Genomic DNA, 13,556 nt, shown 5'->3' with positions numbered 1-13,556 from the left:
CTCTCTCTCTCTCTCTCTCTGTCTCTCTGTCTCTGTCTTTCTCTCTCTGTCTCTGTCTGTCTGTCTTTCCCAATTTCTTCTTCAGAAAGACAGAGCAGTCACAGAATCTCATAGTTAAAAGGAACCTCCACAGCTCTTTAATACAATCAGCGCTTGAACACAAATCTCCTCTGCACCACCTGGCAGGTCAGTGTTCTGCCTTTACATGTGAGGGGGAACCACTACATGTCAAAACACACCATTCCACTTTTAGGTAGCTCTAATTTTTAGGAAGCTTTTTTCTTACAGGGAACCTAAATCTGTCTCTCCAACTTGCACCCATTGCTCCTACTTCTGCTGTCTGCAGAAGATTTTAATCCCGCTTTCACATGACACCCCAAAGGGGTTATTATATCCCACCCTGCCTACCAAGTTTTCTCTTCTCCAGGCTAAACACTGGTAGTTCCTTAAACCAATTTTCTTATAGTATAGTCTCCATTCTTCTCAACATCCAAGTTACCCGATTTCTAGATGCTCTCCTGCTTGTCTAGATCCATCTGAAAATGTGATGCACAATAATCCAGATGTCATCTAACTAGGACAGAAAATAGTGCCAACTATTTCCTTTTTTCTGAACAATATGCCCCCTTAATGCAACAAGGATACCATTTGCTTTTATGGCTGTCTGTCACACTTACAACTCACATTGAGCTTGCAGTCCATTAAAACCCTGAGATCTTTTTCTAACGAACGATTGACTAGCCAGGTATCTTTCATCTTATACTTGTGAGTTAATTTTTTCAAAACTCAAGTGTAAAATTTTAGATTTATTCCTATTGATTGAAGAGTTGAATAAACTGTGGAGCATTAATGTGATGGAATACTCTAGTGCAATTAAAAGAAATCTAGAAAGATCTTTATAAAATAATGCAAAGTGACAAAAAGCAGAACCAGAAGAATAGAGTACACACATACATGGCCAGATGATACAAAAGGAAAAGTGAAGGAGAATGAATGGACTATGGGAATAACTAAAAAGTTATAATGATATTTTATACACTGAAATTAACTTACTTAAATATTACTTAAAAGGCATATTTAAATGGTTATATTGATGCATGATATTGTTTTTAATAAATTCTCTTTAAAAATGTATCTGATTCAATTGTGTCTATTGATTCAGCATAATATTCTTGTCTATTGAGATATTTTTGGATCCCAATTGTCATATAATGTGTTAACTACTCCTTCCAGCTTTGTATCATATGTAAATTTGATAAGCATGCCATTTATGCCTTTTTTCAAGTAACTGATAAAAATATTAAAAAGCACACAGCCAAGGACAGACGTCTGGGATGCTCCACTAGAGATCTGTTTTCAAGTCGTTGAATCACTGGGTTCATTGCAATTTTTGGCTGTTTGGTTCTAGTCATTCAACCAGTGCTGAATCCACCTCACCATACTCATCTAAGGTAACATAAGAGACTTGTCAAATAGCTTCACCAAAAACCAGTCAAATACCAAGTATGTTATTCTTTCCCTTATCCTGGATCCCTAAGTAACCCTGTTCCTCTCAGGGCTTCAATTTCCTCTCCCTAATATCACCACAGCTATCCCATTCCCTCCCATCTATCTAAGACACAGGATTATTCTTTTAGTGTTTAATTCAATTAAAAGGACATTTATTTAGCACTTGGTGCTTAAGGTATTTTTTAAGGTACTATGCTCATTGCTTGGGATATAAAGAAAAAACTAAATTGTCTCTGGATCTTGTCCTCTAGAAAGATAAAACATGTAAATACAGGCTAATTTGAGAAGGAAGAGAACACCAACTAGAAGGACACAAGTTAGGAGAGACCTCAGAGAGCAAGCAGATGGTACCCTGAAGGAAGACGAGTGTATGAAAAAAGCTACATGTGGAGAAAGAACATTCTAGGCTTGAGGGATGGTTCTGAGAGAGAAGATGGAAAGCCAAATTCAGGTAATAGTACTCTTGTTTGGCTGAAACAGAAAGTACATGAAGAAGAGTTATACATAAAGAGTTTGAAAGTTAATTGGGAGCCAAATTGTAGAAGGCTTTAAATGCCATGCAGAAGAGCTTGTAATTTCTGGTAGAGGAAAGAGAGATACCCACTGAAGACTTTTGACAGAGTGATGACATGGTCAGATATGTGTTTTAGAAATATTAATTGGGATGATTCAAAGAGGGTAGAGACTGGAAGAAGAGATCTCAATTCAGAGACTATTGAAGTTGTCCAGGCCAGAGGTAACAGGGGAGTTTGATGAGCAGTGGACTTAATGAGATGTGGAAGCAGAACTGAAAAAACAAAAAACAAAACAGAAAAAAACCAACCCTTCAGAAATGATTGAATATGGAGGGTAAAAGAGAGGGCAGAGTAGATGATTCCTGGGTGATTGGGCTATACAACATAAAAAAAGGAAAGTTTGGAAAAAAGGATATGTTTAGGAGTAGCAGGCAGATAAGAGTTCCATTTTTTACATACTGAGTTTGAAATGTTGATAGGACATTCAGGTGGCAATGCCCAACAGGCAGCTGATGATTCAAGACTGGAACTCAGGAAAGAAATGAGGTCTGGAAATACAGATATGGGAATCATCTGTTGTAGAGATGGTAAATTATCCCATGAGAGAAGATGAAATCTGAAAACTAAGAGAGTATAGAAAGTGATGGGAAAATGGCTTAGGATAGAGTCCTGGGAACTCTCGAAGTAAGGGAAAGAGGGCAGGAGATGCAAATTAGACTGAGAAAAATTAAGTTAAACAGTAGGAGGAAAACCAGGAAAGAGTAGTGTCATGGAAGCTAAAGAGGGAAAAGTATAAAAAAGTGGTGATCACCAAGGTCAGAAGCTACAAAAAGGTTGAACAGTTAAGAAATGCTTTGTTGAGGGCAGATATTTCTTGTTCTGTTTTTGTATACCTTAGGGCAGTACCCTGCACATGGTAGGTATTTAATAAATATTGACTGAACTTGATTGGGGGAGGAGGAGAGAAGAAAAAGTCAATAATCTTAGAGAAAGCAACTTCAGTCAAGTGGCTGGCTCAGTACTCTGACCAGATGAAGAGATTTTTACCTGGAATATCCTTGAACCGTTGCTTATGAATAAAAAAAATGGCAAGTGTTGCTGTTCATCTTCTCCTTTCCCACTAATTCCTCGCTGATGTTCCTATCCACACATATAAACTATGTAAGTAATACATTAATTGTTTTGCTTTTCAATCCTTTATTAAATATTCAGGCTCTCTTTTAAACAGATCACTGTTGTTGTTTTTGCTTTTTTTTCTCTACCATTCCCTTTATTCTCTTTACCTTCTCCTGTCTTTTCACCTGCTGCCATGTGGGACCTCAGAATCATAAAAGATTGTGAACCTTAGGGAGCAGGAGACACAAAAGGACTTATGGTGTGGTGCTAACAAGAGGCCTGGCACTTCTTACATTTAGAGTTATTTTCTGAGTATGCCTTATCCCCACTACGATCCTAATATTAAGTTAAAGGAAGCCCTAGCCTAGAGGTATTTATTGGGACACAATCACTTCAACTAGCCCACTCTACCATCAGCTCCTCAATATTTCATTGATAAGACATGGAAGCTGATACTCACCAGTGCCCTATTCCCAATGCCATGCTCAGATATTACAAGACCCTGGAGGTAGAGTCCACTTGTTGCTGTTCTGACTCTTTGTGATCCCATGGACCATAACGTGCCAATGCTGTCCACGTGGTTTTCTTGACAAAGATATTGGAACAATTTGCCATTTCCTTCTCCAGTGGATTAAGGCAAATAGAGATTAGGTGATCTACCCCAAAGCACATAGCTAATATGTGTCTGAGGGCAGATTTGAACTCAGGTCTTCCTGACTCCAGACCCAGCACTCTTATCTACTGAGCAACCTGGTTGGTTGTTGTCCTTCCTTTGAAGAGTCAAGTTACAGTGTGTCCTACTGTGGCTGATCAGACCAACACGAGCTCAGAATGTTCTACTACAGTTTGGGCACAAATAGTCTGTGTGAACATTTGGGCTGGATTCTCTAAATTAGTCATGTTTCCTTTGAGACACTTCAATTCCTCTTTGCTCATTGAGCACAGCACCTTCTCTGCTATGGGCATTTCATGCTGAGAGGTCCTGCACCAGGGTCTTCCAGGTCACACAATCTTCCAAAGTTTTCAATTCCAAAGTTTTTTTCTTTTTCTTTTTTGGAGGGGGGAGGCAAGGCAATTGGGGTTAAGTGACTTGCCCAAGGTCACACAGCTAGTAAGTGTGTCACGTGTCTAAGGTCGAATTTGAACTCAGGTCCTCCTAACTCCAGGGCAGGTATTCTATTCACTGCATCACCTAGCTGCCCCCCAATTCCAAAGTTTTTAAGAGAGACCTTGAAAGTGTCCTTGTATCCTTTCTTCTGACCACCATGTGAGAGCCTGCCCTGTGTGAGTTCTCCATAAAATAGTCTTTTGGGCAAGCAATTGTTTTGTATTCAAACAACGTGGCCAGCCTAGCAGTCCCCTAATCATTACTACATCCTATAGTTGGAAAACTCCCATCTCCTGATCATGTCATCCCTGTGATTGCAGGCCCCATCTACTAGGGTAAAACTCATCACAGGAACCTTCTCCTTGATCTTCACTGCTTACATATATTGTTTCCAGCATCACTTAGCAAACTCCTCTCCTCTGAGGTACCCTCCATCTGTTTATATAAAACCAAATGCATATACTTTTTCACTGTCATCAATCAGGCTCCCGGACATTATCCTTTCTCAAGGAGATAAATACCTGATTCACAATCTGCCTTTCTACCTAGATACCTACCTTCATAGTTGGGGACCTCCAGATTTACACTGATGTTGACTGGAACACCTTAACCCATTCATCTACCTCTTAAATTCCCTGGCCTGTGCCTTCAGACCACCTCAGCCATATCATATCTGAGATTTCAAGATTACCCATAACTGTCCTATTTCTATGGTCTTAGACTCTGAAATTTCTTCTCTCTGATCATAATCTGTTATCCTTATTTTCCTCCTTCTGCCTCACTCCTAAACTAAGTCTTCTACCTATTCTATCAGTCCATTACCCCTTATTCAGTTTCACTTTCCTCCCTTGAAATTTTTGACTAGGATTGAACCTTAAACAAAGGTTTACCAGACATGATGCTCTAAAATTTTTACAACACTTATTTTGAAGAGAGGTGTTTAGGAGTTTTCTCAAACAACTCAGTTAAAAAGTGTAAAGAGGTTACCTAAATAACTTGACCACAAAGAGCGAAGAAGTCCCTTTACCTGACTAGGTATTCATCATTGAAAAAGGCAAGTGACTGAACACAGACAACTTCCATTGAGCAGCTCCTTTGGGGCACCCAAACTTTGACTATGAGTTGAAGAGAATTATCTCAAAGAGAATTCTATATTAAGAAATAATTTAGTACCTAGTTATATCAAGAATTAATTAAAATTGGATACTTCCTTTCCCTCTCCCCACCCAGGTATACCCCAACACCCCAGGTGTGCTCTTTTTTGGCCTAGTTCCATCTTGTTCCCTCCATGAGTAGCAGACACCTCTCTCATTCCTTAGCAGTACCTTCAAACTATTTCTGGACTCCATTCACCAGGCTTTATTTCCTGGGGTTTGAGGTTTGTCATTACTCCCTCTTGATCAATTGATTGTGTTTTACTGCTTGCAAAATATGTATATTTTGTGTTGTTAGTCCTAGGAGCCAAAATAGGTAGTCATGTCTCTGATCTTGGCCCTATACTAGTTAACCAATTCAGTTCTATGCTGTCCTCTGCCTTTGAATGCTTTGCCCCTTCATCGTTTACTGCTCACAGATTGCTAAACCTTTGACTCAGGTTACCCCCACTATTCTTATTGTCTCTTCTTGAGTGTTAACTAAATGCCGCTGGAGAATGCTATGACTATGGAGAATTATATGACTATGCTGACTCTTTTCTTTCTACACTTTCTTAGATCTCATCGGTTTCTAAATATTGCATTATCATCTCTACATAAATGACTTCCAAATCTATATATCCAGCCCAAATCTCTCTCCTGAGCCCCGTCCTGCATCACCAACTGCATTCTCCCCAGAATATTCCATCAAAACCTCAAACTCAACATGTCTAAAATGGAACTCATTATCTTCTCCCTAAACTGTTCCCTCTTTAAAACTTCTCATTTCTATTGAAGTTATTATTATCATTCTTTTCCTCTCCTTCTCTACTACATATCCAACCAATCGCCAAGTCTCCTTGATTCTATAGCCACACTTCTCATATCAGTCCTCTTTTCTACATGCACATGGTCAATATCCTACTTTAGGCCCTTATTAACTCTAACTTGGCTTACTGCAAAATAGTTTCCTAATTGGAAAATTGTTCTCCCTTCCTATGCTGCTGGTCCCTGAGGAAGTTTGGAGCAAATAAAGCAAGTAAGGGAACATCCCAGCTTTGCTTTGCTGGTCTTCCTTTTGTTGTTGAACATTTTCTTTCATTCAATTCAATAATAAGCAACGAACTCTGAAACAAAAACAAAACTTAAGTATTACCATTCTTCTTGACCTCTCTGTGCAGCCTTTGGTGACTCCCTTCTCCTTGATACACTCTTCTCTTGAGGTTTTCAGGACACCATTTCTCCTCCTACCTATCTGACCATGCCTTCTTTGATTCCTTACCTGGATACCTCCTTCAATTATATCCTCTAAACATAAGTGTCCCTCAAGGTCCTTGTCTTGGGCCATCTTTTCTTCTCCCTTTATTGACTTGATGATCTCATTAGCTTCCATGAAATCTAATTACCCTCTTTCTGGGGATGATTCTCAAATCTACCTAGCCTTCCCTAGCCTCTCTGCTGTCCTCCAGTCTCAGTATTTCCAACTGCCTTTCTGACGTCTTGAACTGCTTGTCAGACATTTTAAAGTCATCATATAACAAAACTGAACTCATTCTCTTTCCCTCTAAATCCTCCCCACCTCTTTTCTAATTTCCCTATTACTGTTGAGGGCAACACTATCCTCCCAATCCCTCAGCTTTACAATCTTGGTGTTATTCTCAACTTCTCACTTTGTCTCACCTCTCATATCCAATCTGTTGCCAAGTTCTGTCAATTCCACCTTTGCAACATCTCTTGAATATACCTCCTTCTCTTTGACACCGTTGCCACTCTGGTGCAGACATTCACTACCTCGTATCTAATGACAGCAATAGTCTATTGATGGGTCTGCTTTTCTCCAGTCTCTCCCCACTCCAATCTGTCCTATATTCAGCGAACAAAGTTGTTTTCCTAAATTGAACATCAGACCATGTCACATCTCCCCCTCCCACACACACTCTCAATAAACTCCAGTGGTTCCCTATTACTTCCAGGATCATATGCAAAATACTTTGCATTCAGAGCTCTTCATAATCTAGTTCCTTCCTACCTTTCCAGATTTACCCTCCCATTTTGTACTCTTCAGCTCTGGGCATGTTCTCTAGTTGTCCCCCATACCTAAGATGCCCTCTTTCCTCATCTCCACCTACTGGCTTCCCTAGTTTGCTTCAAGTCCCAACTAAGATCTCATCTTTTACAGGAAGCCTTTCCCAACCCCTTTTATTCCTGGTACCTTCCCTCTTTTAATTATTTCCTATTTATTTTATATATAGCTTGTACATACATATTTGTTTGCTTGTTGTCTCCCATTAGATTGTGGGTTCCTTGAGGTCAAGGATGATCTTTTGCCTCTTTTTCTATCTCCAATGCTTAGCACAGTGCCTGCTATATACTAGATGTTTAATAAATGTCTATTGACTGGCTAACTGCCTTCAAGAAGATTATATTCTCCTGGGGAGATACATGTTGATGGATAAGTAAACAGAATATAATTTGAGGAGGAAATAAGCACTCACAACTAAAGGGATGAGAAAAGGCTTCAAAGAAGAGATGGCATCCAAGCTGCTTAAAGGAAGGGAAGGAGACTAGGAGTGAGAAATGAGAAGGGAGTGCATTCCAGAAATGAAGGAAAGCCTTTGCAATGGAAAAGAGATAGGGGGAGATAGAATGTCAGGTGGGGTGTAGTCTCATTTGGCTTAAATGTAACAAGTATCAAAGGGTCAAACAGTGTGTATTTGTATATGTTTGTTGCTTGAGTATCTGTGATTTCTATTTATCCTCTGTTTCCCCTTGTTATCCTCACCCCATGATACCCTTTAGGATAAATTATAAATAAATCCAGTGCAATTGGTCCCCAGAGACAGAGGGTAGGGTAGTCCTCTGTCTAATATACCCAGTCAGATAGTTCCTCTAGTTGGTTACCTTAGAGTTCTGTCTTCTTCCCATGGGACAGAGGAAAATGGAAATGAGGAGAGAGAAAGGTCTCAGGAGAACACTTAGGAAAGGTTGATGGTGGGATCTAGAACTCATATACCTTATAATACTCATCCTCTAAATGCTTCCTCTAGATGAGAATGATGAAGTCTGTTCATGAGAGGTCTAAAGGAATCCAGCCATTTTCCCACCTCCCCATCAGTAAGCTGACAAGTGCAAGAGTCGGTGCACACTGACGAGGTCATGGGGATGGGCAGTCTGCAGGCAACCTTCTGTACCTGATGGATAGGTGGCCGACCCAGTCCTAGCAACATCAAGCTCTTTCCACAGAAATGGCAGCTCACCCCACAAGTGATCTGCCCCACCAGATGCTCCAAAGCTCATCATTTGGAACCTCGGCTGAGCTGGGAGCAAAGAGAAGAGGGCCCTGATCACTGTGGGAGCTTTCCAGAATTAATCCTACGCAGGCCCTCGGCCAAGCCAGAAACAGGACCTGGGAGTGCCCACTTGGACTGGACTAGCACGGGACTGGAGGGGAGGGGGCTGGGTGGGGGCGGGGTGGTAGGTCCTCCTTCAGAGCAGCCCCTCTCAAAGGAGCCTCTCCACTCAGTTCCTCCTACCGGGATCCTAGCTAGGTCAGACTCTAGGTGTCTCCCCACCCACTCCTGTTTGCAACTTCTGGGCTTTCTTGTCCTTCCTTCTCTCTCAATTTCCCCTTTCTCTCCTAAGCTTCACCTTCCCTGAGCAGCCCCACCCAGCTGTGCCGGGCACATCCCATAATAGTCAGCCTCCCCCCCCCCCCCGTCCTCCCTCCCCCCTCCAAAAAGAGGCGGTCATCCCATAATAGCCACCCACAGGAGACATTCCGCGGTGACCGCCCCCTCCCTGCGGAGCTGCCGGGAGCCGCCATCCCATAATAGTTGTCTGCCTGTTTTACTGGTTACTGCTGTGAAGGGAGCTGGAGAGGAGAGGGGAGGAGGGAAGAGGAGCAAGGGTCTCCCCTGGGGGAGGGCAGTGGAAGGCTCAGGCTGGGGGTGGTGACAGGTAGAGGGGAAAGATGTACAGGTGTGGGCAGCGACACGCACATGTGCCCCCATTACCTCGGAATGGGACCCCTTCCCCCCCACACACCCTAGAGGTGGCGACATGTCAAGGAAACTGCTGGGGCAGCTTAAAAAAGGAAGAAAAACCGAGGTGTTCGGGGGAGGGGGATTGGCTATCAGGTGTTCCCCCAGGAAGACAAAGGTTTGAGTGAAAGGGTTGACCTTAGACAGTGAGGGGGGAGGGGCAAGGAAGAGCTTTCTTATCCTCCCCACTCTGCACCATCATCCCATAATAATCCTTCAACCCCACTCCCCCTCCCACACACACACCATCCCATAATATTTCCCAGAGAGGCAGTCCTGCAGTAGGTACAAAGAAGCATCCCATAATAAGCTTCCCTACCCCACCCATTCCACTCACCAGGCCCCCCCCCCCTTGGTCACATGCAGTCAGTGCCAACTCCCCCCTGCTCCCCCCTCTGGCCACCAAAGGCCTTGCCAGCCCATAATACTCCCTCCTCCCCCTTCCTCCCCCCTTCCCACCCCGCACCCCTTCCTCCTGCCTCCAGTTGGATCTGAGCCTCACCAGCCCATAATATTGGCCAGTCTCCTAAGGCTGCTCCAGCCCATAATACTCTCCATGTCTCCTAAGGCCTCTGCATCCCATAACATTGCCAGAAGCCTGACCTGTGGGCCAAATCCCAAGTCTGTTCCACACATCTCAGCTGTGTCAGCACTGGTCTCTCTCCCTCCCTCCCTTCCATCTTCCTTCAATCTAGTGCACCCTTTTCCAGACTCTTTCCAATGCTTTTGTCCCAGACTGCTTCCTCCCTGTCCCCCCAACTCTCAACCCATCTTGATGCCTTGATCCTGGACACAGCTCTATGTCCTTCATTGCCCTTTCTCCCTAGTCTGGTCCCTCCCAGGTTTTTTCCTCTCCTTTTCATATCTGTATATGTACACACATGTATATATGCATGTATTCACATGTATACACACACTATATATGTTTCACACATATACATACATACATACATACATACATACATATTTATTCCTCGAAGTCTCAGGAAGGTAAAATTATACCAGAGGGCAACAGGGCATTCACCTTGTGGTTCATGGAATAACCTGCTTTTCAGGGAAAGAGGCTGCTACCTCTAAGACTTTCACTAATGATCTGACATCACAATAATTTCCTTGACCTGCTTTGTACACTCTGTTCCCCAAGCCTGAATACCCAATATCAGATACCCCCTTTTGAAGTAGAGGAAGCCCTAGTTTTCCCACAGAAATACTTGCTTGATCATCCCTAAGTGGTGAGATCAAGCATGGGTACCTTTAGGATTCCCATCCATTTGCAATGTACTTTTCCTTTGATGGCCTCAGTTGATCTACCAGCCCTTCACCATCACTTCTGTAGGGTATCAGTTGTTGAGGATGCATAGATACCTCTTGGGGTATAAAGACCTGGTATAGTGGAATAAACCTGAGGTTTAGGGTCAGAAGACGTAACTTTGAATCTCATCTCTGTCACTTCCTGTGTGGCCTTGGACAAATTGTTTAACTTTTATGAGCCTTAGTTAGTTTTGTTACCTATAAAATGGGCTGTGATAATCCGTAGGATCATTGTGAGAATCAAGTGAGATAACTTATGGAAAACTGCTCAATAAACAGGAACTATGATTAACTTCAGTGAAGTTCACACTTCTTTGTCAGGCATTCAAGGCTTTTCACAATTTGGTGCCATTATATCTTTCCAGCCATAGTTCACAGAATCTCAGTTTTGGAAGGATCCTCAGAGGACACCTAGGCCTATTTACCTACCTGAAAAGGGTCCCCTCTACGGCATACCCAACAAGTAGTTATCTAGCTTTTGCTTAGAGCTCTCTAATAAGGGAGGAACCTACTACCTCCAGGGAAGACCAGTTCTCTTGAAAACAGCTCTGATAGCTTGAAAATTTGTCCTTATGAGCTAAATCTGCCTGTCTGCAACTTGAACCCTTACTTCTCATTCTAGAGCCCTATGAAGTGGAGAGGACCAAGTCAGTTTACCTCTTCCACAAGCCAGTCCTGAAAAGACTCAAAGACAACTATTATCTCCCCTGTCTTTCCTGTCTCTTATCCAGGCTGAATATCTCAGTTCCTTCAATGAATCATCATACACATGCACTAGACCACTAAGTAATACTTTCTGTGGGCCTTTGTTCATCCTGTTACCAATACTTGTAATGTTTCCCCTTTCTCTCTTACCTATTGAGTAGTTCCATCCAGATTTTAAAATACAACTCAGATGGCTCCTCCTCTTTGAAGTTTTTGCCCCTCTCCTTCGAGTTCTTGATTTGGTTTTGTCCTTTCAAATACACTTCTAGTGTGTTGGGGTTATCTGTGTGTGTGTATATATATATCTTTTTATATTGTAAAGTTTCCTGAAGATGGTTTTTACTGAACTTTGCATATTTTCTAGCATCTAACATACAGAATGTATTTAAACATTTGTTGAATGAATAGAGAAATAATTTTCCTCAAATTTTTACTTTAAAAAGGCGCTCTTATTCTTTCCTTACTTTAGAGAACATAATTGGCTAATGAATATGAAGATGTCCTGGCCAGTGTTCAGTAGAGGTTTCTTTTTCCCTTCTTCCAATGTGGGCCCACCCCAGAGCATTTTTCCTGTGTTCTGTAGACTAAATATATATTTTTGATGAATCTTTTCAGGGAATAGGGAGGGGACCCAACAAGCCCTGAAAATGAAATGAAATGAAGTCTAGCATGCTAATTTAGATGACTCCTAAGTCTAATCTCCACTATTTTCCTAAACTCTAGAGTATCTCAGAGTGCAAAGCAGTTCTTATGTGAATGGACTTCACATAATTCATGACCAGACTAACTTTATGGAACAGGGAAGAGGAAGCAGGGCCTTTGTGTGGATGTACACGTGGGTGATGGAGATAGATGCACAGGAAGGTTATTTCAGGCACACGAGTTGGAGAAAAAGTGTTAATGGCATCCAGAGTCCAACAAGAAAGCTGTAGGTCAGACAAGAGAAGGAGTCCTTTCATACATGTATCATAGTCGAGACTTTATCTTCCTCCTTCAGATTTTTTTCCTGATGAGATCCCAAGATTAGGGTGTGAGATTCAAAGGACCATAAATTTAGACCTGGTAAGAACTATAAAAGAACCCCTCTCCAACCCTCATTTTACAGATGAGGAATCTGAGACCCCAAGAGTCATATAGGTAGTGACAGAAATAGGATTTGATCCTAAGTCATCTGATGACAAACACAGCACTCTTTCCAACTGCATCATGATGCCTCCAGAAGAGGAGAGGACAGAGAAAAGAAAGAAGGCAATATAACTGATTTCTGAGCTAGAATTAAGGAAGGAAATGAGATCCTTTAAGAAGGAGCTTAAAGTCCAGAGTACCTGAAGATGGTGAGCAGGCAGAGGACTCAAGGATGGGGAACCTATTTCCACTCAGTGTCTCAGTTTCTCCATGAAGAAAATGAGGTACCTCCCACCAATAGGGCCAGTTCAGAGGGTGAAACACTCCCAGTGCCCCATACCTTATCCATTTCCCTGGTTGTGGCCACTCCTTTTCTGCCCTATTAGTATCATAACAACTGTGGAAAGGAACCCGTATAGCAAAAGGAACCCATATATATTTTGTTTTAGGAGCTTGCACTGTCCCAGGAAGGGTGCCAAACCTGGTTCCCTGTGGCAGGACCGGCCATCCTCCTAGTTTAACAGGAGAGAGTGGGCAGAGGAATCTGAGCCAATTCCCAGTTTGGCCACCAGGGGTCATTTTACCCTTAAAAATCACAGTCTGGAATGACCTCGAAAGGACACACAGAAGACCCTCATTAAGCAACAAAGACACAGAGAGACAGGAATACGCACACACTTGGTAACATGTACATAGAAAAATGCACATAAACAGATGTGACCCAGAGGCAGAAGATACATGCAACACCTCACTTTGCTCCTCTGGTTGGAATCTTCACGTGGGTGGGTGGTGTGGCAGTGGGGGCAGGGAGCATGTCAACAATGTAAGAAGCCCAGTCGACGCCTGCCGATGGGAGACCCTCGTTCTCCTGCCTCCCCTTCCCCTCCCACTGAGACCCCCCTTCCTCATTCCCCACCGAAGCCTTCAGGATAAGCTTCTGCCATTGGACATTTCTCCCTTTCGTTTCCCTCTGGTTCTTCCTTCTCTATGATCT

The sequence above is a fragment of the Petaurus breviceps genome, unplaced genomic scaffold (assembly GCF_028583685.1).
Source record: "Petaurus breviceps papuanus isolate PSGF00001 unplaced genomic scaffold, PetGlider_PUasm1.0 470, whole genome shotgun sequence".
NCBI classification, from domain to species: domain Eukaryota; kingdom Metazoa; phylum Chordata; class Mammalia; order Diprotodontia; family Petauridae; genus Petaurus; species Petaurus breviceps.
This window is presented reverse-complemented; position numbering follows the sequence as displayed.